Below are 6,456 nucleotides of genomic sequence, written 5' to 3' on the forward strand. Positions count from 1 at the left end.
TTGTTGTTGAGGGTTCTATTAAGTACTTACATATCCAGTCAAGTAGAAAGATGAAACATCTTGTTTCATCTTTGCTTTATCCCATCAGGGTGGGATAAAGCAAAGCTATTTTTTCATACAAGATGTTGTTATTACAGTGTTCCTTTTTGTACTGTCACTGCCTGATGCTATAGTGCATCCAAACTTATTCTTACTATTCACTGTACTTGCAATGCTTTTCAACATTATGGAAGTCTCCTCCTTCCCCTTTTATTCCCTTTTACCCTTATTTTATAACACATTATTGTAGTAATTCTAAACATTATAACCAAAGAACTCAGAGTCTCAAGGCTTGTAGAATATAGCTTATTAATATTCCTAGAATAAGACATAGTTTAGCCCATTCTGCTTCATTTAGTTCAATATACTCTAAGCGTAAGGCATTTAACCAAAAATAAATATTAAGATCCAGAATTACCTAGTGATGTATGCTGCATTCTGTTTGATCTGTACCTGGTAGTCAAAAATAGTATAATATTTCCAAGAAAAAAATTTGAGTACTACCATGTGCCAAATTAACCCAGTGGCTGGTTAGTGATAATGTTCACAACCAAAACGTGTAGGACAGCATCTTCCCATCCAAAAGACAGCAGTTCAAATGGAATAGAACTAAAACACTGGGCTGTCTATCTAGAGGCCAAATTTTCCATTTCAATAACATCTAGATCCCATTTACTTCCTACTTTATCCTTAATAAGGCATTAGTCAGAACGGTTGGTAGCTGTTGAATTGGAAAAAGAGATAAACTTCAAGTCTTAAAACCTTGAATTCAAATTCTAGTTCCATTATCTTATTAGCTGTATAACTTTGAAAATGCTATTTACTTTTTGAGTCTTCTGTGCTTCATAGTAAAATGAAAATAGGGATTCTAACCTCACAGGATTGTTGCCAGGATTGAATGGGATTATGCATTTTGATTCAGGAAGAGGGGTACCAGAAATAAAGTAGATTCCTTCCTTCTTGCTCCTTACCCTCACTCCCCCCCCCCTTTCCTTAACTCCAGGTAAAACGCAATGAGGATATTTCTCCTCTAAATTGCTAGCTATGAAGGTGGAATATGGAAGTTATCTCTGAAAAGAGAAGTTAAGGGAAGGATCCCCTTTCTCTGTCCCCCCTCCTAACTCTATTTTCTTTTTTCAATTTCTTTTTCTTCACAAATCAAACTGCAAAGTTAATAATAGCTAACCCTATTGACAATAAAGAACTGATGCCAAGACTTACTTAAATTGTACCAAAACACTATGATAATAGCCAAAGGTAAGTCTCTACCTGGCCCAGGTAGAAAAAAAGACTATGTTCAATAGCTTAGCATAAAAGGGCAGGAATGTTCAGGGAACAGTGAAGGATCCAGGGTGGGGAAAGGCCAATGAATGGGACTATGAGGTAAGGAAGCAGTGTGTGGAGGTGAATAAACTGAATTGATAAGCTGAAAGAATGTAGAAAAGTGTGTTTTGTGATTTGTTTTATAAGTCAAGGTTTCCTCTGCATTAGCTAGATCTGTCTTAACCCAACAATCACATCAATTATATTTAATACACAAATCTCCCTTTCATCCTGGTCTCACTCAGAGATGAATTTAGTTCCAAAAGTTCCAAAAGAACTTACCTATGAGACAGCCTACATCATGAATTATGTAGAAGTTATTATACTATAAGAGAGGAAATTATTTCTATGTAAGTAAACAAACACCTGACTATTCATAATATATCCATCACAGAACCATCATTCTATTAGAACAAAACTGGGAAAGTAAATGTACCCTAATTTCTATCATAATTTTATAAGATGAAGTAAAAAAGCATGGAATCTAGTCAGAAGGAAGGGAGTTTTATTTGGGGTTTAATTATTGGAAATTCCTACTGAAATGGATCTAAAACTTGAGTCTATGCAGGGAGAGGCAGCCTAATACAGCACATGAACACGCTCCACGATTTAACTCCAGCTTGTATTTCCAGCCTGTTCTCCATGTGATCTGATCCCCCTTCTTCACTAACCCCCACATCTGCAATCCCGGGAACTCACACACTGCACTGCCCAGAGATGACAGAACATACCTCACATTTCTCACTTCCAAGCCTTTGCACATGCTGCTTCCTCAGACGGGACTCACTTTTTAAAATTTTAGGCCTGGCCAAGGACCAACTGTCAATTCTGTTTGACTTGCTCCTCTCCAGTTTTGTTAAGGTCTACATGAAAAGATAAGTGTAGAATAGCTGGCCGGATGCCCTGGGTCACAAGTTAGAGAAAGATATTAATAGGAAACATAGTGGGATCCAAGGTAACAGAGGAAACAGTGACATTTCCATGTTTATGAAGTCTCAATGCAGAACCCAAAGATTTATGGGGCATATGCCTTATATATTCTTTGATGCCAGTGCTCAAATGCTTCAGAAAATGTCTCTCATTACAGAATCTCCCAGGTTATACTTCTGCCCTTTCCACCTAAAACTGGACTTAACTTGTCTTTTTCTTTTTTTCAAAGTTTCATGGAATTTTATTTATTTNTTTCAAGTAAATCTAGCAGTGACCACCTACTACATGCCTCTTTCAAAGCTTTACATTAACCCAACAACAAAGACATTGTCATTTTCATTCCCCCATCCTATGGACCACAAAGCTGATTTAGTAGCTTGAATGATCCATATCAGCAGCTTCTCCATTACCTGTAGCACCGGCCTGCCATAATATATGGTTCCCATTCTAAGTGATATTTAGAAAATGAATTAACTGGCCTACATGCTGATGCAATAAAACTAGTACCTTTTATACTGCTTTTATTAGATGAAATCCACATAACATAAAACTAACCACTTTAAAATGTAAAAATCAGTGGTATTTAGTACATTCACAATGAGGACAACTTTACTTTTTAACTTGTTAAACTTGATATTTTAGAAGGAACACTCACTGAAATTTTAGTTCTGAGCTATAGTTCTTGCTTGTCTACACCAACTCTGTGGCCTTGGCCAGGTTATTGAGTTATCTAGAACTGAGGAATCTCTGTAGAATAGTCACTAATTTTCACTGTTTGCATCAAAATCACTTCAAGAATTGATTAAAATATCTGGCATTATTCATTTTCAGAGTCTAATTCAGTCGATTTGGTATATATGATTTTTAACAAGCCAATTTAAAGAACTATCAAACTTGATAATTTCTAAGATTCCTTTATAAGCTTACATTTTATGATTCTGGAAACCATGATCTCATAGTACAAAGCCAAAATTAGCAAAAATATGCCTTAAGAAAAAAAGTGAAATCAGATAGAGGAGCATTAGATTTAACACTCTTGTAAAGCTACCTGATTTTTTTTTCTTTTTAAAGATTTTTTATTGGGGAATTCGGGGAGGGGAACAGTGTTGGGGAATCAGGAAAGGAGAACAGACAAGTTGTTGTCCTTTTGTTCTTCAGTCTAGTTGTGGAGGACGTTTCTTCACTGGCCCATGTTGGTATTATCATTATGCTCTTCCCGGCTGAGGCAGATGGCTCGCCGGCCATTGGACAGCCGCTCACAGCAGCTCATGAAAGCTCACGCCAGCTGCCGGCCAGCCCCACTACAGCCTATGCCATCGCCGGCGACTCATAGCAGCCCAGCTCCAGGTAGAGCTGTTGTTCACCATCTTAGCTGTAGAGGGCACAGCATTACTGGCCCTCATGTGGGATCCAAACTGGGGCCCTGCTGCTCAGAGCTGGTGTCCCAAGCCATCTCCTAACCAACGCACCATTTGGCCGGCCCCCTATGTTTTTTAAATGATTAAAATCATTTGGAAAATTATATACAAAGTAGATCTCTTCCAGTGAAATGTAAAGCAAGTAGTCATCATCAAGTTGTATGTTGATCCTATCTATAGTCAGTATGGTGACTCTAACAAAGAATGTCCAATAGACATTTTCATGAAGAGTCTGACTCAGAAGGCTGGTATCCTTCCAAAACTATATATTTTTTAAACATTTCCCTGATAATTTTTATTATCACAAGAGGGTAAACAATGATGTAGACAGTTACTCATTTTATTGTGATATAGCCAACTGAAGAACAAGAGGCTCTTATCATTGGTATTTATCAAATATCCANGTATACATGTAAAGTCTTTTCTGTTTCAAAATCCTTAAAAGACCAGTTTTTGGGAAGCAGTGCCTTGCTGAGTGCGTTTTTCACATTTAAAATCTGCAATTTTACATCCATATTTTACATCATATATAGAAGTGAAATCACTTGTTACTCTCTGAGACTGTTGGAATTTGTTGTAACACATCTTAGACTGTTGTAACAAAGAGACATAAAAAGATATAAGCTTAAGTAAGAGAGAAATTGGCTTCCCTCTCATCTACAGGTCTGCATAGGTATTTCTGGGCTGTTAAGGAACATCAGCAGTGCTAGGGAAGCCAGGCTGCTTTTATGTTGTTGCTCTGTTCCTCCTTAAAACTTAGCTTCCCCCTTCTTGGCCCATAATGGCTGCTCTAGTCCCACCATCGTATCTATATCCCAGCCAGGAGAAATGGAGAAAAAAGTAAGGGTAGGAGAGCATGAGTGTTCTCCATAAAGGCAAGACAGGCATTCTACATACATCACAACCCTGAATGCCACATTTTTTCAGGAAGAAACTAGGACATATTTAACAGTATGGTTACACGCTAACCAAAAGTTTGATACATTAAGGAAAAAAAAATGGTTGCTAGAGAACAAAAGGCAGACTCTGCCATGTCTGCATGAAGTACGTTGATAGTTCTATGACTGACAGCTCCCATGGAAAAGGCTCCCACAACAAAAATCTCCCCTCACCTACTTTTTACCCTAAACTCTTGGTTAATTCCTCCAGTCAAAATATTCTAAACGGTCCCTGAAATAAAATGGAGACATCATTTGGAGGGCTGAAATGAAGATAGGCTTCTAAAAGGAAGGAAAAGAGTATAGAAAAAAAGAGAAAGGAGGTATATTTTCAAGGTTTTCTAAGTAGTTTAACCAATTTTATAATTATTAAATCTAATATTTGAAATTGAATCACTTGAATTTTAAAAACTGGCTGGTTTCTTGGTCTAAGAATATATGCCTCCTCTCTATATAACTATTTGTTTGGCTAAGGCATTTTGACCTACTCTGAATAGCAAGATGGAATTAGTTTCTATTCTTTCTTTTTACCATTTTTTAATCAACATATTTTTGTTGTTAATAATAGTGAACATTTTGAGCACTTCTGCTTAATTTATCCCTCTTAAAAGTCCAGTGATATACGCACTATTGTTGTCCCCATCTCACAGATGAAACTTTTGGGACTGGCAAGGAGTATATATAGCCAGGATGCCACCCCCTGGTAATAAATTGTCTGTAGACACCAAACGTTAAAACCCTATGCAATATTTTATCAAGCTAGTAATCTCTTTATAAAAACAAAACCAGAGTGAGTGGTCAAGCATTCAGTACAAACAACCACTGCAGAAGAAACAAGAAATTGTTTAATAATTATGAAAATAACAGGAAAACTGAAGACATGGCTTAAAAAAAAAAAGAAAAGTAGGGTTATCTGTTCAGTGTTTTTAATTGCATGATTCCAATGCTTCCTCACAATGACCAAGACCAGACCAATTTTTTTTTTACTAGGCAGAAATGAAATTCAAAAATGCAAAATATTTTCACTAATGAACATCCTAGAGTTAAATTATTTCAAACAGACAAATGATAACATGCATAGTTTTAACTAATCATTTTCCAAGGGTAGGTAACAATAATTGAAAGAAATTCTCAACACATTTTCATATCTAAAATGTATGCTGTTGACTTCTTCATTACCCTCAATGAACAGAGGAATGTGAGCTTTGTCTGAGCTTTGAGAACTTGAGAGTTGATGTAGGTCACATGCTCGTCTCCTTGTGTGTGCAGATGCAGAAACAGAAAGGTGTCCCTGGGAGTTGCTACCCAGAGGAGCAGAGCTCAGCACTGCGCCTTTGGCCTTGAATGTAGTTCTACATTGATTTACTAGGTGGCGATATAATCTTAAAAATAAGCACTCACATTCTGGTGCAAAGTTTCAGCTCTCCATTTTTTCACTGATGCATTTTTCATTTCCAATGTTACTTTTCTTTTGCTTTCGTTTTTGCTGTGTTTCAGTGAAGTTTTGTATCATCTGATTCATTCTTCTAACAGAAAAACTATTAAAGCACACAAGCTAGCTTGAGGAAGAGAAGGTCAAAGTCAAAGTCCCTCTGTACTGTGTAACCTGAATATAGGATCTTCTGTCTTTTGCTATCACCAGTTCCTGAGGACTGACTAATGTTCATATTTATTCCTTATATATCTGTATATCTGGAATTCTTTTTTTTTCTGAAAAAATAGAGAAGAAACATATATATGCATTTTTGTGGCCCCAAAAAATGCATATACATTTTGAAAAAGGGAAAAACTATATTAAAATTGTAATA

The sequence above is a fragment of the Hipposideros armiger genome, unplaced genomic scaffold (assembly GCF_001890085.2).
Source record: "Hipposideros armiger isolate ML-2016 unplaced genomic scaffold, ASM189008v1 scaffold_125, whole genome shotgun sequence".
Lineage (NCBI taxonomy): Eukaryota > Metazoa > Chordata > Mammalia > Chiroptera > Hipposideridae > Hipposideros > Hipposideros armiger.